Below are 20,750 nucleotides of genomic sequence, written 5' to 3'. Positions count from 1 at the left end.
GAGCCAAGCCTCAGGGGTGGTAACAGGGAACTGAGACTACAATGCTTGGAAGCAACCTGGATCATGCGCCTCCACACAGTGAAATACGGATTGAACTCTGACCACAGGATGCAATACTTTCTGGGCAACTGAGATTCATGACAATGAACAGTTTTTGCTATCTCTCTTTCCCCATAAATTTTCCTAATCCTTATCTGTTCTACCTGGTGCTATCACTGTCTCTCTATGTTTGCCCTTCAAGAATCCAATAGGCAACTTTCATTATGAGATGATTAATTCTCTACATTCTGTCATGTACTCCATGCATTTAGAATGAATTTTTCTTCATATTTCTTGACCTCGTATTTTGAGCACTCTCAAATGACATCTTTTGCGCATTTTATTACATGATTATCTTTCATGTTTTTCTATACCGTAATATTTACTGCCGATTGCTCCTGTGCTTTCTATTTATTTTTTCATTTCTGTGTCTTTACTCTTTTCTTTTATTCTTACTTCCTTTCTCAGCGCATTCATTAGTTGCATTTTCCCAACCCCCTTCCCTTTCCGGTTCTTTTCCTTACACATTCTACCTAAGACCCACTGTCAAGTCCATTTGTGTCCCTTTCACTTTTTACCTCGCTTATCCTTCTTGCTCCACTTTCGGTTTAGACGAACTTAAGAGCAACGTTTGTTTTGCGGTCTAGTCTTTCTGTCATTTTTCTAAATAAATACACTTCCGGTTTCCGCTCGTTCCACACACTTTGAACAGAAGCGGAACCAGTGTCGAGACCGCTTGTAGCACACCCGTTGCAGGTAAGACAACCCTGAACGCTTTTTGCGCTCGAGTATTCCTGTACTTTGAGCCCTTTTTTTTTTTACCTTGGCGGGGTCCCTACAGACTTATACCTGATTTATTTTTCAGGTGGATGGTTAGATTGGCTTACCCTACCTCTACCGCACTCACAGGCACTGGACTCCTGAGGATCACCTGCACTCCGGTATGATGCAATGCCCGGCCATTTACCTTTATTTTGACTTTCTCCATGTAATTTTATTATAGCCAACACTGCTTTTAATTTTTTTCCCTTTTCAGGCTCATCCCCCACTACTTTTCACATTTATTCACGCATTTAATTACGTTTGCTTCAGACCAGCCAGGTCGGAATTATCACTGGGAGATCGGTGAGGACTGTTTCCTTTAAAAAAAAATTTCCTCATACATTTCTTTTCGTTGCCAGCTCCATTGTTAGTACCCCTTATTAGCTTTCCTATTTCTTTTTGCAGACAACACAGATTCACACTTCTATTGCAGGTAACCCTCCGTCTTATTTTCTCTTCTATTTCTCCGCCTTTCTCTGTGAAATTCTTGCGCCCTGCCGTTACAATTTTGGGAACTACCCCTTGTTAATTATTGTGTTTTGCGCTGCATTTCTAATGCATGACAATGACTGTTTTTTCTTTAAGGGATGTTTGCCAATATATCTTTCTTTCTCTGCACCTTTGTGACTACCTTGCGCCCTGCGTCTATGTTTTGAGATTTACTGTTTTGTAATTTGTTTGTTTTGTGCTGCATTTGTAATGCATAACAAGGATTTTCTTTTCCCCATGAGGGATGTATTCTTCCCCGTAGGGTTGTTATTCGATGTTAGGTCAATGTGTTACGTTTTACCTTTCAAATCTTCAGCCTTTACTGTAATTATTCTCACTGTCTTCTGCTAAATGTTTTGTTATGCCTATTTTATGTTCACTTTGTGGTATTGGACATTATCTCTTCACTTGATCACTTCACACATTTTGCCCTAGTCACGCCGTCTATGTGCATTAGGAGCGATTTTGCTCCTTGTCTCTCACTGTATGCCCCACTAGGTTTATCTCGTTTTGCTGTGAAGTCACTCATACTTGCCTTTACATCATTTTTGTAGGGTATCCACTCATATTTTGGTGTCTCAGCTCTTTCTTCACAAGTGCTGCTAATCTCTATCCATGCTGCTCCTTGTTCATTGTTAATTATTCACATTGTCTTCTGCTAAATGTTTTGGTATGCCTGTTTTATGTTCACTTTGTGGTATTTGACATTATCCCTTCACTTGATCACTTCACACATTTTGCCCTAGTCACGCCGTCTATGTGCATTAGGAGCGGTTTTGCTCCTTGTCTCTCACTGTATGCCCCTCTAGGTTTATCTCGTTTTGCTGTGAAGTCACTCATACTTGCCTTTACACCATTTTTGTAGGGTATCCACTCATATTTTGGTGTCTCAGCTCTTTCTTCACAAGTGTTGCTAATCTCTATCCATGCTGCTTGTTCATGTAGCTTCACATAACCTTTTTGTATCTTTCCCAGCCCTGAAGAAGTCACGGGACACGTTCCCATTGTGACAAAACATGTGTTGGCTGGTTGTGTGCTATCAATAAGGAATAAAAGAAACCTAAGAAATATACCGTTGTCGCCCTCACAGGTTAGTCTCTCAGATTGCAAGACTTTACAAACCAAAGTATTTTCACCCCAGAACGTGTGCTCAGGACTTTGCTTCTTCTCATTTGTGTGAGCTCCCACTCACACATACTCAGGGCTTTAAGGGTAGTTCCCCTGACCTGGCAGCACCGTATTTACCTAGAACACTCTATACCCCTCACTTACTAGACAGAGCGCCAAACTTCCTGATATTCTAAAACCCTACACAGTGACAATACACTTGACAGATCACCCAGAAACTTTCCAGATATCAGCTGAAGTCAGTGTCAAACTAGTTTTGAGATTTCATGAATATTTAGTAAACAGCACCAATGTTATTAGCAAAACAAAAAAAAGATTTTCCTATGGAAACTAGGTCCTAACTATAACTACCTATTATTTTTGAAGCAGCAATTTCTTTGGAGTAAATGGGAGACGAGTGCGAATTCTGTGTATTGCAGCCTCAATAACGGAAGTGACTTTGAATTTAGATGGGGCTCCTCTACCCCGATGTGCGCCAGTGCCGTCTCTGGGTCCCGGTCTCAGGAGGAATTTGTGGCTCGGTATATATACACATACACACCAACTTTCTAAATTTCTAGAATCTGAAGTTAGCACTTTATTAAATGTAACAAGGTAACCTAGTTTTAATCAAAGGGAGAGATAGGTCTTAAAAGACTGAATAACTACTTTAGGAGTTTTTCACTGGCAGGACATGTAAAACTTAAGCCTACCAGTCCTACTTCATATACCATGTCATAGGAACATTTAGGTTCTACCTTAGCGGGTGACTTATAAGTATTGAAAAGGAAGGTTCGGGCCTGGAAAAAGGTTTATTTTGCCAGGTTGAACTGGCAGTTTAAAACTGCACTACAGGCTGCTGTTGCATGTATAAAAGTGCTAATTTTGTGGGTGGCACAATAAGTGCTGCAGGCCCATTAGCAGCATTTAATTTACATGTACTGGGTACATGTAGTACCATTTACTAGGACTTACAAGTGCATTAAAAGTGCCAATTAAGTGTAGACTCCTAACATCCAAGTTTAAAGCACGTGTCATGTAAAATTGGAATAATCTGTTACTTATGACTGATAATATTCTATATGTATATTATGGATTTGTACACTATGGGGCCGATTCACAGAACTAATCTCAGACAAAATCCTAAACTTACTACTTTTGGTATTCATAGAAGGCATTTAGTAGTACTAAAGTTAGAATTTTGTCTTAAGTTAGGATTTTGTCTTAAATTTTGGTCTTAAGACAAAATCCTAACTTAAGACAAAATACTAAGGGGCAGATTTACAAGTCCCGTACGCCACATTTGCACTTTTGTGACGCAGCGTTGTGACGCAGCGGTGGCGCAAGGCCAGCGCCATGCTGTGGGGTCTTTACAGTGTGTCGCATCTAGCCCTAGGGAGATACGTCACGTTGTAAAGCCCTGTGCCACATGTGGGTGTTCCGGCGCGGGGGGGGGGGGGCGCAGGAACGCCTCCTAAAAGTGACTGAGTGAAATCTACAAGATTTCACTCAGTCACTTTTACGGCCATGCTGCGTCAAAACCCTGTGCGCCTGCGCATTGACGCAGCATGTTAGGCATAGGGACACCCCGAGCCTTGCTGGAGCTGTGTCGCGCTTGCGACGCGACTCCAGCAATGCGTCACCTTTACGGCAGCAGATGCGTCTCGGATCTGTCTATTCTTGCCCCATGGTACGCCGTATTGTAAATGCGGTGCATCCATGGTGGCGCAAGAGGTGTCTGCCGTGACGCAAAATAACTGGCTCATCTCTGCTGACATTCAAGGATGCGCCAGTTATTGTAAATCTGCCCCTAACTTTACTACTACTAAATGCCTTCTGTGAAAACCAAAAGTAGTAAGTTTAGGATTTTGTCTCAGATTAATTCTGTGAATCGGCCCCAACGATATTTGGATTTATCATAAGAAACTATGCTAAATCAACTGTCATTTTGAGATATTTTGGTTTTGTGATTCTGCTGATATCCAATCTAAGAATATTTCTGTGAGTACCTCCCTGAAATTAATTAAATGTAATGTTCAAAGTGCTACCAGTGGGGGTTTCTGGTCTGTTTTCAGGGCCATTTCTACTGACACTAAAGCCCACTTCAGCTGTGATTTCAGTGTAGGCCAATTTTGGCATGTTGAAAGATCAGAGCATAAGCATTTGATTAACAGGGAAAAAATGGAAAGAGTCCTAAAAAACAACAAAAACGAGTTCAGCAAAAGAAGGCAGAGTAAGGCAAAAATCTGGGTTGGAAATTGGAGCAAGGAGGTACACTTGTCTGGTACCCCTAAATATGGACCACTGTGCTGAGATCACAGATCGTGCACACACCTTAGCAACTGGGCTAGCATATATCAGCCCAATCCATGTGATGAGTTCTTGAGCACTTCTAAGTGATAGGGCAATAGCATAGTGTCTAAGACTTTTTCTATGTTCAGCAACATTATTATCAGTACCAGGCCCTTTCTCTCTGAAATCTGTCCATCAAAGGGCACAGCCTCAGATTTTTAAATGTAATTTGACCAGGCATTAAACCATTTTGGTGGGTGGAATATTCCCGGTAAAAGCTGAAGCAATCCTTTTACCTAGGAATGTACAATATTTTCTTAGCAGGGATAAATGGAGGTAAGAACTAATACCATGGGTCCTCTGCTTTATTATTGTTGACATGTTTAATGTTACAATTAGCTTCAACATGTCAAAATGGTTTTATTGTCATATGCTATTGGTGCTACGCATTCAAGTGTTTTTAACTTTTGGACGCCTCTGCTCTGAAAATTGTAAGATCAAACTGCAACTCAAAAACTGCCATTTGCTTTATATCACTTTTTCATTCTCTGCTCATTTTTACAACAGCCGTACACAAATTTCCCGAAAATGAATAGGTGCTCTAAAATTTGTTACCATAATTAGGGATGAAACATAAGCACTAGGAGATGTTTAGGAGCCTCCCAGTGCTCCTTGGTCTAAATAAGCCAACAAGAAGAGATAGGAAGAGCACACGAAAAAAGCCTACAATGCTGTAATATTGTTCTAGAATTTAAAAAAGCTAAATTTGGTGTGGCAAATATAGGGAACCCTATAAACAAAATAACAGCTCCAATTTCTCTCACTGGATTGCAGAAGTGAATTTGGTTTAGTTGTGTCAAAAGTGAAACCAAATAGCCCTCTTTAGCCTTTATATGGTGGCTGTTCCATCCCGCATGTTGGTGTATCTGCCATCCGAACTACTTCAGAGGCAACCCCCATTATGGAAGTCCTACCTTGAAAATCGGGGGATCGTAGCCTTCCACACATGCACAGTGCAAAGAGCTCCTAAAGTGGAGGTGCATTGGCAGTACCCATGTGTTACAGGTCTCTCGCATGCTTACTTTTCCCCCATCGTTTGATGCTCACTGAAATCGGATTTCCTGATAGGGTGCCCTGATTTGCTAGTCAGACTTTCGCAGTGGAGACAGAAATGGTGGATGGCTCCCCTACATGAAGCAGTCACGTACTATAATTGCTGGTGACAGTAAGAACGGCGAACACTGTGACATGACCTGAGGATGCTTGTGTCAGAAGGACATAAGCTTTCCCCTCCCCTAATAACAGGGGGGTTGGATTAGACCGGGCGTAGACAGGATTTCTGCCATTTGCTAAAAATGTCCACCTCTAAAATAGGCCTTACGTTTGGAAAAGCATGATTTAACTCTTCAAAAATCGTTCTTATATTTTGTATTTTATGACGCAAAAGAAACTTAACAAACCAAATAGGCTTTTGCAGTGACTGGGGGGCTTATTTACAAGCCCCTTGCGCCGCCGGTGTGTCACTTTTTGTGATGCATTGCGGCGCATTTTGCTGCCCCATATTTACAAGGACACGAAAAGCCACCCTGCGTGGCTTTTCCTGTCCTTGTAAATACCTCCCCTTTACACGCAGCACTTTGTGTGAAAGGGGCGTTCCATGGATGTTGCTGTGGGTTTTCCTACGCAACACTCGTGGAACCTGACATTTGCAGATTTAAGAGAAATTGTAAACCTGGAAATGCGTCTGAATGCTACTCCTCCCCAGGGGAGGCACAACAAAGAGAAATGTATGCAAGGGTGCCTGCGTGGGTGCATGCAAAAAGAACAATTGATGGACAGAATGCAGTTCACCCCAGTACAAAGATCTGGGCCTAAATCCATCGTTATTTTGCTCCCTGTGCCATTCCAGTTTGAATACAGCCATATGCAAATCAGTATTTACCCTGCGCCCAATGGGAACAGTCCAGCCCGAACTGCCAGGCCCGGTCCTCCCTGGACTGGAAACAAGCACCCTAGAACCGGTTTCAGGGTTTCACCCCTTTTCAGCCAGGATAGCTTGACTCCAGTGGCATGGAGAGCGCGGGTCCCACGTCTGGGCATACCTATCCAACTCGGGGTGACAAATGCATAAAGAACAATTGATGGACAGAATGCAGTACAATGTCATACTTTCACCGCAGTACAAAGATCTGGGCCTAAATCTATCGTTTTTGTGCTCCCCATGCCATTCCAGTTTGAACTCTGTCATATTCAAATCTGTCTTGACCCTGCACCCAATGGGAATTGTCCAGCCCGAACTGCCAGGCCAGGTCTTTCCTGGACTGGAAACAAGCATGCTAGGACCTGTTTTGGGGTTTCATCCCTCTTTAGCCAGGATAGCTTGACTCCAGTGGCATGGAGAGCACAGGACCCACGTCTGGGCATACCCGTCCAACACGGGGTGACAAATGCAAAAAGAACAATTGATGGACAGAATGCAGTACAATGTCATACATTCACCCCAGTACAAAGATCTGAGGCTAAATCCATCGTTTTTTTGCTCCCTATGCCATTCCAGTTTGACCCCAGCCAGATCCAAATCAGTCTTGACCCTGTGTGGGCGCATGGCAACTAATTGTGCTCCAGCGCAGGGAAGAGCAAAGGGATCCGTCATATCCTTGTAGATTTTACGCTTTCCTGTGCTTTGAAAGTGCCGCAGTGTGGCGCAGCCATTGGCCTTGCGGTGACGTGCTGCGGCACTTTCTTGTAAATGAGGCCCTAGATTTCTAAATATCTGATTGAAATGTATTCATGTTCATGCATTCCATTAATTTGTAGAAACACTTGAAAGGGATCAGAGCTTCAAATTTCACCTCCGTTAAAATCCGTATCATTGCAGCAGAAGGAAGGTAAAGATGGAAGATTGGCTGATAATCGTGCTATGGTGACATGAGGCGATAAACCATTTTGAGCGCACTCCAAAAACATTTCGCACCAGACGGACAAATGTTGCTACTATATGGCGTTCTGTGCTCTTCTTGGGGGAAACATCTCCCCTGAGCCTGACGTGAGCAGCATATAAACTCAAGTTGTTGTCAAAGAAAAGGAAATAGGTCAGAAAGCTGATAAAACTAAGCTATTTTACAAAGCCATATTTTGTTTCAGCTCCGAGTGTAAACAATTTCTTCCCGCCTCGCAAACATTAGTGTGCCAGTGCCTTAGAATATTTATTTATAACTGATGAAATCTAGATTTTTTTATTCTATTTATATTTTCAGAGAACATTAGAACTACAGCGTGCGATGTAATGTGGAATATCAATAATGCATTAAGAATATTAATACAATTACTACTACTTCTAATAATAATAATAATAATAAAGAGCATACATGCCTACCCAAGTATTTTCATATTTGTCAATATTTTTTAAATTCACAAGCAGGGGTTGGGTATTAGCATTTATTTACAATGGCAATGTTTGGACTCCGCTCTCAGGTTCAACGTTTGAAAGTTATTTATTTCAAAATAAGTATGAGACTTGCATTATGTTGAAGTGGTGTTGCAGCGTTCAGTCAATGACAGCATGCCTTTCTGATAAAATATGTGTGCACCATTGACAAGTTTTCTTTGAAGTTGTCTAGTGCTTTTTAACTTCAGAAAAATGCTATACCTCTGATGAAGGACACAATCCAAAAACCATTGGGGAAAATCAATTTATGGAAAAGATGATTAAACAAATGTATACTGAGGATTGGTTGATTTGGAATGGAATCATATGGATATAATGACAGTTGACAATAACCAATGATCATTGTTAAATAAAAGTAAATTAGTGATATCAGTCCATAGCAGCCGCGGCCCATGCAGGTAAGAATGGTGGGGTGGTGGGGCCGAGTGTAGGGGGAGTTTCGACAGACGCCAACGAGGGGAAATTAAATAAATAAATATCGTTGTCTGTTGAAATTCACCCCCACCCGGCACCACCACCCCACCCCTCTTGTTGCACGGGCCACTGCTGGTCCATGGACTAGCAAGTATAATTGGAAGCAGTAACTGGCTGTAATGATGCAGTGCATCCTTAGCACCATCTTGTGATTTTACAAGAGGTAAACAATGATTTATCTGGGTACTCATTAACAGAGAGTGCACCGGGATTGCATGCTAAAATGGTTTAGAGAGTGAATAAGGACAATGTAAGCGCGTGCGTCATTGGAACTTTATTTGATTATGGTCAGCATTGAAAAACCCCATTCAGTGCAGCTTTGAATGACCTTTTCTGAAGATCCAGAGGCCCTGAATAGTCAGTCTTTCAATAACCTTTTAATAATATGCTCCATGGCTCTTAAGCTACTTGTATTTTGATCCCACGCAGCAATCGCTACTGGTCATTCAAAAACTATACTGGTTTTAACTCTTGAATGGATTGACAAATTCAGTTTCAGTACTCAGTGGCATGAGGTAAAATAATGGGGCTCGCCTGCTGAATGTGAAATGGGGCCAATGAATGTCCCATACCTACAGAAATGCAGACCTTATGTTGAATGGGGTCCACTCAGGGCAGCAATGGCCTGTGTTACACCCTTGCCAGTACTCTGTCATGTCCCTGTAGGGTTTCACAGGTTTCTTCTTGTAAGAAATTGGATTATCGGTAGAAGGGGCTGAGAAACTGCTTCAAATATTAATCAAAATCATTATCAGGGTGAACTACATATAAATAAACCTGTATGTAACCCTCTAGTAGCTTGCCAAACTAAAATGTCAAACATCTAATCAGTAGAACAGGAAATATGATTTTTTAAAGTTTAAGGTAAAACATAGCACCAAAAGGCACGAAGCGTTAACTGTGGGTATCTGGTCTCGCCAGACTGGGACAAAGTCACAAGTTTACATCAACTGCTATGGAACGCCGATCAGGTATGGGACCAGGTGCGGCCCACTGGAAGTTGTAACTTTTGTTCTTGCTGCAGGGTAAGCGCTGTGATATGCGGCTCAAAGTACCTAAAAGCATAAAGCTTAAACAGCAGCTATCTGGTCGCACAGGACATGGACAAATTCAAAAGTTCAGGCCGACAGCAAAGGAGCACAGGTCGGATCTGGTCCCACATTAGTCATGCTGAAGTTTTACCTTTCCAAGTTTCGTGCCAAGATTCCTGTTCCCCTTGGAGTGGGCCACTTGGAGCAAGGAGAGCATCGCTGGTGGTGGCATGTGTGGTGTGAGGAGCAGGCCGGGTGTCGTGGAAGGGAGGGTTGGAGTCTTTCACTAGTGGTCCTCCACAGAGATTAATGCTTGTTGTGCAAAGACATGAGCTGGAGGTGGCTAGTGATGCTTTTGGTGCGAGTGGCATGGATCTGTGTGCACGGGCCCAATTACTGTCATGAAGAGCCCAAACGCTTGATTTAAGAGCCAACTGAGCCACACCAAGGTAGAGGGGCACCATCTGGGGGTCAGTAATTTCCTGAAGATGGGTCCGGAAGCTGTTGGGGAGCTTTTTATGTCCCTGAGGTTTAGATCAGGAGGCCAGCAGACTAGCCTTTTGAGTCACTCAGGGGTCCTGGGTTTAATATGAATGGCAGGTTAAATTCTTCTTCCCCAGGCAAGAGGGCAGCAGGTCAGCACATCAGGCAGCAGCTCCTTCAGAGTAGCAGTCCAGCAGAGTGGCAGATCCTTCAACAGCACAGCAGCCCTTCTCCCTGGAAGATTATCCATTGGTCCAGAAGAATGCTGTGGTGGTGGTGGTGGTGTCTGAGGCCCCTCTTTTATACCTTTGTACCCTTCTTCTGGAAGGTGGGAGAAGCTTCCAGACAGTGTCTTTAAAGTGCATGGAATTCCCTGCCTCTCCTGCCCTGGCTTCAAGTTGGCTGAAGTGACAATGCAGGGTTGTTAGGCCCTTGTGTGAAGCCTATTCAAGTGGAAGTGGGGGTATGCCCAGCTCCTCTGTCCTAGCTTCCCAGTGATGACCCATCCAGTTACACCTAAGCTCCCGTTGTGTATGACTGTCTAGGAGCAATCCACAAAGTTCAACCATCAACGACACCCAGTCTTGCGACCAGAGACAGGCTGCAGGCCTCTAATGGCTAAGGCAAGAAAATACCAACTTTCTAAAAGTGGGATTATCAGAATTGCAATTTAATACCTGACTTCATCATAAGTTAGGATTTTAAATTGTGATTCTAGAGACACCAAACATGAACCGGTCATCTCTTCCCATTTGGAAATTACACGTATAAAATGTAATAAGGCAACTCCAATGTTATACTTATGGGAGAGATAGGCCTAGCAATAGTGAAAAAAGAAATGTAAGCATTTTTCACTACCAGGCCATTTAAAAGTACATGTCCTACTTCTTAAATACATTGCACCCTGCCCTCTGGCTTCTCAGGGAATACCCTAGGGGTGACAAATATTCATAAGGAAAGCTTGGGCCTGGTACAAGTTTTATTTTGCCATTTCGAAATGGCAGTTTAAAACTGCACATGCAGGCTCTGCAGCAGCAGGCCTGAGGCAGGTTTAAAGGGCTACTTAAGTGGGTGGCACAATCAGTGCTGCTGGTCCACCAGTAGACAGGCGCTGGATACATGTAGTGTCACTTCACTAGGGACTCATAAGTACATTAAATATGCCAATCGGGTTTAAGTCAATGTAGCATGTTTAAGAGTGAGATCCTAAGCACTTTTGCACAGTTTAGCAGTGGTAAACGTTCACAGAATCCTATGGCCAACAAAAGCGAATTTAGGAAAAAGTGGAGGATAAAAGGCTAAAAGTCTGCAGATGAACCTGCAGAAAGGGCCAGGTCCAACAGGTCTTGTCATTTGGAAATCAGGATAGGCCTCATGAAGCTTTTTTTTTATTTTGTATTGAGCAAGCAAAATGTTTTGGAAGTAGCTATTGGCACTCTGGCATAGCAACTGGTACAAGTTTCCTATTACATGCGATTTCTTATCATTGATACCCCTGATTAATGTTCTTGCTAAATCAGTCATCATCTTATGGTTGTTTTTGATGAAACATGTTATTTGGATAAACTCTGTTCTTTATTGGTTTAGGTCCTTTCTCCACAACCGGTCTCAGAGATTCCTAATTAACGGTAACCTGTCTGCTTCCTCTCCGGTCACGGTTGGAGTCCCCCAAGGTTCAACCCTGTCCCCCACTCTCTTCAACCTTTACCTCGAACCGCTTGCCGAAGTACTGCACACCGCAAAAATCTCCTACCATATGTACGCTGACGACACCCAGATCTACATAAAAATGTCCTTCCTCGAGGAGATTCTTTCCCTGAATGACGCCTTGAAACTGACAGTCCAATGGCTCTCCTCCAACCAAATCAAACTCAACGCAAAGAAGACAGAATTTCTACTAATTTCCCAACCCAAAACCAACCCGAGCTTCAGGTATGTATTAAGGCCATCACAGCCTCAAGCTGCCCTCCGACTATCGTGGACTCAGCCAAATCGCTTGGAATAACTCTGGACTGTAACCTGAGAATGCGAGACCACATCAATTTGATGGCCAAATCAGCCAGATTCCACCTGAGCTACCTAAGGAAACTGAAACCCTTCCTTGACACTCCTGACCTAAAAATGGACTAGTCACTAGTCATCTCTAGGCTCGAATATGGCTGCTCTACCTTCTCGGGTTTACCCAAGATCTCCCTGGCACCTTTAAAAGCCTGCCTCAACGTGGTCGCCAGACTACTAACAGGCTCAAGGAAATTCGACCATATTTCACTACATCTGAAAGCTCTGAACTGGCTTCCTCTACAGACCAGAATCTAACTCAAATTGGCATGTGTCACGCACAAGGCATTATACTCAAACTCCCCTGCATATCTTGCCAGGAAACTCGTGGTATCCGGAGAAACCAGAAACACCCGATCCACCAGAGACCTCTTGCTCCAACCTGCACGCTTTTGGAAAAAGAAAACATACAATTGGGACTTCTCTGGGGCCGCACCGAGAATATGGAACTCACTCCCGCCCGCCATTGGAAGAATCCCTTCTCTGGCTTGCTTCAAAAAGTATGCCAAAACCTTCCTAATGGGCAAATTCCTCGCTTAATTTTTGCCTTCTATTCTTCCAGAGACCTTGCTCTACTTCTGTCTAAGGCATACCCCTTGAGTACCCAGACACTATCCACCCGAAACTTCCAGTCTTCCCTCCATGGACCCAGGGACCTTCGTTTCTCGTAAAATGTAAATGTAACTCCTTGTCCTTTTATCCCTTATGTATCCAGTCCCCCGCCAAGTCTGATATTTGCTGCTGCTGATTCCTGTAAAGCGCTCTGATACCCTAACGGGTCAAGTTCGCGCTCTATAAAAACTCAAAATAAATAAATACAATTAAGGTAGATTTTAACTACCAAATTGCTTTAATATCTATTCCCATGTTATCCAGTTAGTAAGATTATTAAAATCACCTAGCTTCAAAAAACCCAGGTCACTTAAGGACTGCAACAACCCTTGTGAAATCTGTAAGCCCCAAATCCCACACTCTTGAAGAGAGGTAAGTACATGGCATGTCGGTACAATATATGCTTTATGAAATAGCTGGGTACGTAATGCTTTTGTCGTATGACCTTATACCTCTTTTTCTTAGGTAGTTTCGTTGAGCAAAGAAAAACTGGCAAATTAATTGTACTTTCATTCTACTCCCCGCTACCCCCCCCCTGCTCTGTCTAATTGAAAGGTAGAGAGTTTTACAGGAGTTTGTTTCTTTGCCCATGTAAACTCCCAAATAACTTTGTCTAATTCCTTAAAGTATGAGTTCAGCACTCTCAAAGGTAGGTTTAGAAACAAAAATACAAACAAGGGGAGTATTGACATTTTAAGTAATGAAACTCGACCCACTAACAAGATGGGTAATAACTTTCACTTCTCTAATAGCCTTTTTGCCTTTGTAAGGGTATTCCCATAATTTAGGTGGAACAGTTGAGTAAAATAATTTGTTACGTATAAACTTAAATATCGTATGGGCCCTTGTGGCAAAATCTGTAGCCCTGCTGGCAATTGGGCATCCGTGGAGTTACACAGAAGCAACTCTGATTTACACTGGTTGACTTTATAGCCACCCAGCGCTTCCTGGATATTTTCCCTTTCTGCCTTCATATATAAGATTATATCATCAGCAAAAAGTTTAATTTTTGCCATCCCCATTATAGGGGCAAGTTTGATGGATTACAATGGATTTTGACCACAAGTGGCTCAATAAAGATAGAGAACAGGAGTGTGGATGCTGGAGCGAGGTTTTCCCTAAGAATTGTATACCTCCTCCATTTTATCATTTAGAATTAAAATGAATAACTGAGTAATATTAATAGTATTAATGGTTTGCTGTGTGTTTAATAATCAACATTACTAATTAGAAAATACACATGGGAATCGCATTTGCATGGCCTGATTGATACGTAAACTAATTTTGTATGCATACTAATGTCAGATATTTAGAATTTGCATGTTATATGTTGCTTTTGTGATGTGATTTGTGAATCGTGCTTTAAATTTTGAGTATAAACCGCAATGCGTGTTGCTTTGCTAGATAAATACACACTCATAGAGGGTTTAGTGAGGGAATAACATTTTAATAGTCATTTCAAAGTATTAATTACGTTTTGTGTCTCTTTGCTTAAGTTGACCTTTCTGGAGTGGCTACAAATGGCGAGATACAGAAGTCACTGAGTGAAGTGCGCTTGCGCAAAAAGATGAGCAACAATAACTTCGTCCTGACCCCTGGAAGACTGTACTCGTGAAGGACGCACCGGGAGGAGTGCCAAGCCTCAAACAATGAACTTCCTTAAACCATGAACTGTTATAGTTGATGACACCATGAACACAAACCCGCATGGGAATAAACATGCCCTGGATGGACTAGAAACTGTTACAGTTTTACTATTAAATTGAGAACTACATCTAATGCAACATTTAATGTATGGGAATCAGGAAGAATGATTCTGGTTCAATCAATTGAATTTGTTCTAAAACATGTATTGAAACATTTGTTATCAAAATGTTACTATAAAAGTAGACTAGAGAGGGTAGCCATGGCACACCTTCACTTTACCAGCTTGCCTGACGTTATGCTGACGGAGAGGACGGTGGCACTGCTGGACAGCTTCTTGCCAGAGACTCTGATGGACTGATCAGATGCCCAATTAACTCACGAACTGAATTCTTTGATTTATGAGCATAGAGACAAAAGATCTGAATTTGACATAGAGGACGCCATTTAGCCAGATTAGGTAAATATGCGAACCAAAATATTGAATAGCAATATGATTTTCTTATGCTTTGATTAGATAAAACTTTTAATTCATTTAAGAACTGCGTCGGGTTATTATTTGAATTATTTTGATGTACATTGTTTAGAAGAATTAAGTGTCGCTTTTCCCAGCAACTAAGCTGATCCATGGCCAATAGTATTGGAGGAACTGTTAGGTTTTAAAGGTATTGAGACCCTGGTGAGGTAGGGATGAATAGGTAAATTTGTTATTACTCATCAGGAGATCGGTGAAATCTTCCTCCCATTTCCAGCGCATGGACTGGAGAAAGGATTCCCCTCTCTCGAGGACCATTGATCTGAAAGTAGAATGAATGATTGGTGTTATGGGCCCCACCAGTGAAGGAGTGAATGAAATGTGGTCGTAGAAGAAGATCTGTGGTTTGGCCTGTAGCGAGGCGATTTGTGGTATTCAGCGCTGGAGCAGTTTTCTGGTAGCAGAATGATGGTTAGCTATTGTTTTGGGTTTAGCGACGATTGCTTGTAAATAGCTTATTGATTGGTATTGGTTTATGTACTAACAATCTATGTTGAGTCGCGTCGAGTTATATGTTGTTTGCACGGCGTCTGGGATGTAGGAAGTCGGAAGTCTTAACAATTCCGTAGTAGAGCAGAGGTAGATGCTGCTCTCGGGAAAGACAGAATTGTTGTTGTCCTGTAGGTACACAGGGAAACGTGTAACGATTGAAGTGGCACGACGCATTGTCTGGGTTCAATTAGCTGACATCGCCGTGTGTTGCCATTAGAGACATTTTTTGTGGGAGAGGAGTGTGTATGATAACGAAGGTAACCTGTGAAATTTTGGTCTTTAAGTACCAGGAAACCAATTGGCATACCGATAACGCTTATCACTGAAAAGGTAGCAGGTGTTCTCTGAGCTTGTTAGAAGGACAAAGTAGAGGGAAGCGCTGCTTTGTTAACGAGTGTCATAATTCTGTCGTAGGACAGATTGTTCGCTGTTCTCGGGAAAGACAGGATTCTGTGCGTATGTACTGCATTTTCATGTATGAACGAGTGTGAATGAAAAGGCATTTGGGTTGATTGCGAAACTCTAGGTTATTTCTAAAATACCAGAGAAACAATTAGCTAATGCTTGCTAGAAGGGTGAAGTAGAGGGATGTGCTACTTTATCAACGGAAGTAACGATTCCGTAGTAGGGAAGAGGTAAGCGCTGCTCTCGGGATGACGGAATTCTTGTGAGAAAGGTCTTTCGCTGTTCTTTGGTTAGCGAAGCAGACAATGGAGATGTTTTAGTGTTACAGTAAGAGTTCACGGAGCGGTCTTGTAAAGGAGGGGTAGACGAGAGCAGAGCAGAGCGAGTTGCCGCAGCGGCTGCTGACATCAGAACGACCGCGCTGGGATTGGACAGTAGATTGGAGGCGTAAAACGCTCTGGATTGGTGCGTTAGTGTAAAGCCGCGCTAGGAGTGGAAGAATACAGAGTGACGTAAACGCTTCCTGATTGGTGCGTTAGTGTGAGTCGCGCTGAGACTGAAGGATTGTGATAGTGACGTAGACACTCCTGATTGGTGCGTTAGTAAGAGTCACGTTGTGAGTGGACAAAATAGCGGTACCATTGTAAGAGGACTAAACGGTATACGGAAAACGGAAAAATGTATTACAAACCACCAGAAAAGAAGAAATCGTGGTTTGGGAAAATTAAAAGATGGTTCAAGAAAGATAAAATAGTTGAGACTAGGGAAGGACAGTTGCTTCCTCTACCGAAAACACCCGCATCTACAATGATTGCGAAATATGGGTATCATACTTGTATTTGGTTAGATAATTGGGTAAAATACACCAAGGACGATGGAGTCCTGGCGTTTCCAGAACATGGTTCCTTTAATTTGGCTGTTTTGAGAAATCTCTGAGACAAAATGATGAACTTAGAACCAAGACCTAGACCGACGCAGTTTGAGGCATTGATGGAATGGGAAGACGAAATGCATGAATGAGAACAACAGAGAAGTGGTAGGGGTTATCGATACATTTTCGGTAAATCATACGGACATGAGACACATGAAGACAGGATGAAAAGGTGGCGGAATGCAAGTATTACTGATGGTATGTATCCCGTGAGATTGATAGGAGAGAATGAAGGGAGAAAATGCACAGAGAAAAGGCGGAATATGGATTCGAGTGGGTATGAAGTGAATGAAACAGAAGCTGATGTTCTTGATGAAGTGTTTTACAAAAACCCACCACCGTATCGACCAGAAGCATTTTTACCAAGTGCCCCAATGAGAGAAACATTACGAATAATTAAAACAAAGACCATGTCACCAGAACTAGGGAAAAGTAACTCTGCAAGAGAGATAGAAAAACAGACAGAAAGTAGGGTAAATGGTGAGAATTCAGTAGAACTGGCCAAAACTACCCTAGAATTAACTGAGAAAATAAGAGAATTGACCAAGAATCTAGAAGCTGTAACAGATCCAGTAACGATAGGTCCAGTAATGCCCATATTTGAGAAACAAAAAGATACTGAACATTGTTTGACAGTGCCATACAGAAACCAAAATCCAATTGAAAATACTGAACGGAGTCAAATTGACAATCCGTGGGGACCGACAATAAATATATTTGAACTGAATGTTTCAAATAATCCATTTGTAAATCAGATTTACGCTGAAAAGAGCAGAATGACAATGGAAACATTATTAGAACCACAAAAGGCCCCAGAACAAAATAATGTAAACAATTCAGTAGGACCTTCCGTAGATGAATTAAGCGAATGGCTCAGAGTTACAGAAAAAGGATCAAGAATCCCAGTGAATAGATGTGGCAAAATTACGAATGGTATTGGAAGAATTAATAGTAGGAACTATCCCTACTGAAAAATTGAAAAATTACCAGGATGAGGAATTGTTGTTTCTCTGCAAGAGTGCAACCTGGAGAGCGAAAAACCTGCATGAAAGATTAGAGGAAATTGCAAATGAAATGGGAATAGATTTTGACAGAGTAAAAGCACTGCAAAAATCTTATCGAGTTTATTTCACTGAGAAAGATATAGAGAACATGAATACCACAGGAAGGATAGGTCAAATTAAGGACATAATCGGTTTGTTGAGAAAATGGGGAGATGTTGACAAATGGAGAAGTAAGTGGTGTAGAAGACGTCATAATATCATAGAAAAGACAGTTTCAGCATTTCCCGTTAGAGAGAAAGAAAAGGTAACGACAGAATACCCCATGAGAGAGATTCCAGGGGGAGGGTATGTCCATGTTCCATGGACAAGTCAGGACATTTTGTCTTTCACAAATGATTTCCCTCGACTACGTGAAAAGCCCGTCGAGTGGTATCGGCAGGTAGATAGGTTTGTAAAATTGGCAAAGGTATTATGGATAGATTTGAATAGTCTATTTGATATAATAGTACCAGCAGATTTGTGGACAGAATGTAAGCTGATGATAAATTGGCCTACTCAGGAGTATCCTAGGGACCCTAAGACAGGAGCTCCCGACCCAGAGGTAATGAAGAAATACGAGCAGGTTATGGCATTTCTGAAAAATAAGTTACCCCCTAAAGAGACTGATTGGGTAAAAATTGACAGAACCCAACAGGAAGGCAAGGAGTCAGTACATGCATATTATGAGAGACTAATTCAGGCTTTTAAACAGTTCAGTGGAGATGAGAACCTGAGTGATAAAGAATTGAGTCATTTCGTATACAGGTTTGTATATGGTTTACGCCCATAAATTGGTGATATGATAAAGCAGCATACAGTTGATTGGCAGAATAAGAAAATAGATGAAGTTTTGAGACATGCAAAATATTTCAGCGATGAGATTGAGGCAAAACAGGGAAAGCTGAAAGAAAAGGCAATGTGGGCACAGGTAAAGGTAGCCGAATGACAGGAAGCTCAGTTGGTAGAACAAGCAAACAATCCAGGAGTAAGACCAAGATTTGGTAAAGGGAAAGGTAATATAGAGGAAGCCAAAAAGAAATTCCCATGTCACAATTGCGGTGAGTTAGGGCATTGGAAATCCGAGTGTAAGACCCCTCCAAATACTAATATTGAAAATCGATCGTTGAATCCACAGGTGCGGAAAGAGGTGGGTGGTCAACTGCAGCAACAGGTGCCAAAACCACCTTTTCCACAGAACAGAAACTCACAGAAGTATAGTAAAGAATCGGGATTCTACAATGAAGAACAGGTAAATAAACCATCACGCGCTTGCACTGTTTCGCAGTATTGGCTGCAACATGATGAGAGTGATTCAGAAATGGATTATTGACTGTGCCGAAGGGAGGAAGAAGAGTGCGTACTTGGCGCAACTCTAGAGGTAGACCAGACAGGACCATTTGTAGATGGGAAGATTAATGATGATTACATTATTTTCCTAGTGGACACTGGCGCTACTCGATCTACTGTTAGATCAGCTGATGTTAAGAATCTTCCTCTTTCGGATGAAACAATCCAAGTAGTTGGTGTATCTAACCAACAGTTAAAAACGTACCTTACAGAACCCGTAAAGGTTAGTATAGGGAAATTTTCTGAAATGCACCGATTTGTGGTGTGTGACACCAGTCCTGTGAACTTGCTAGGTAGGGACCTGCTGTGCAAGATGAACTGCACTATATTTTGTACTCCGGATGGAATAGCTTTTGAAACACCAGATGAGGATGTATTGTACAAAATGACCATAGCTAACAGAGAATGTGAAACTATTGGAACATATGCAATATTTAATCCAGATGAACTGCCCAGAGAATTGAAACTGTCTGTAAAGGCAGAGGATTGGGATTGCACCGGAGAAGATGTAGGGCTAATGAGAAATGTAGACCCAGTAAAAATTACTGTCAAAGATGGAGTAAGTTATCCGAAAATTCCTCAGTATAGATTGACACCCGAAATAATTGAAGGAGTAACTTCAATAATTGAGAAAATGATCAAGCAAGGAATTCGGAGAGAAATATTGTGCAGTCCATGTAACTCACCCATAATGGGCCTGAAAAAGCCAAATGGGAAGTTCAGAATAGTGCAAGACCTGAGAAAAGTAAACAAAATCGTTGTACCATGCTGTCCCATTGTGCCAAATCCATCAGTGATTTTGTATCAGATTCCCCATGATACTGAATAGTATACAGTAATTGATTTGTGCCATGCGTTCTTTTCCATTCCATTGCATCACGACAGTCAGCAAATTTTCACATTTCGGTTTGGAGACCGTATTTTGGCATGGTGCCGAATCCCACAGGGGTATACAGAAAGCCCCTCAATATTTAATCAATTGTTAAAAAAGTCATTGGAAAGTCTGCAAATGCCCGAGAGTTCAGTACTAGTGCAGTATATCGATGACCTCCTTGTGGCATCGAAAACTCGTGAAGCTTGTAAAATAGACACTATAGCTTTACTAAATCACCTGGCAGATGAAGGATTAAAAGTGTCCCCAGCCAAATTGCATTATTGTAAGAAAGAAGTACAGTATTTGGGACATAACATTGAAAAAGGATTGAGGAAAATAACAATAGACAGAATCAGAATCATAAAAGGAATGAGAGCCCCCATGACTCAAAGAGAAGTGAGAATGTTTCTGGGAAGGGTAGGGTATTGCCGCCAGTAGATCAGCAACTTTTCGCTGATTGCAAAACCTCTGGCATGGCTAACAAGGAGTGACGTAAAAGATCCCCTTGAATTGAACAAGGAAGAATTCAAACGATTGAAAGATGGATTGTGTGAAGCCCCTGCATTGGGTATGCCTGATTACGAAAAAGAATTTGAGTTATATTGCAGTGAAAGAAATGGATGT

The 20,750-nt window shown here is 41.9% G+C and overlaps 1 protein-coding gene and 1 long non-coding RNA gene across 2 annotated transcripts in view; one reads left to right on the top strand and one right to left on the bottom strand.

The window, feature by feature from the left end:
• Window positions 1–20,750, bottom strand: part of DOK6 (docking protein 6) — a 1,435,463-nt gene that overhangs the window by 1,312,996 nt on the left and 101,717 nt on the right. The window lies entirely within an intron of this gene.
• LOC146831556 (uncharacterized) lies at window positions 735–15,035 on the top strand. Its single transcript, XR_014961586.1, has 6 exons — window positions 735–795; window positions 905–980; window positions 1,076–1,164; window positions 1,267–1,294; window positions 2,326–2,440; window positions 14,352–15,035. It is a non-coding gene; the product is annotated as an uncharacterized LOC146831556 (long non-coding RNA).

Source organism: Triturus cristatus, chromosome 5_1 (genome assembly GCF_964204655.1).
Source record: "Triturus cristatus chromosome 5_1, aTriCri1.1, whole genome shotgun sequence".
NCBI lineage: Eukaryota > Metazoa > Chordata > Amphibia > Caudata > Salamandridae > Triturus > Triturus cristatus.
This window is presented reverse-complemented; position numbering and strand designations above follow the sequence as displayed.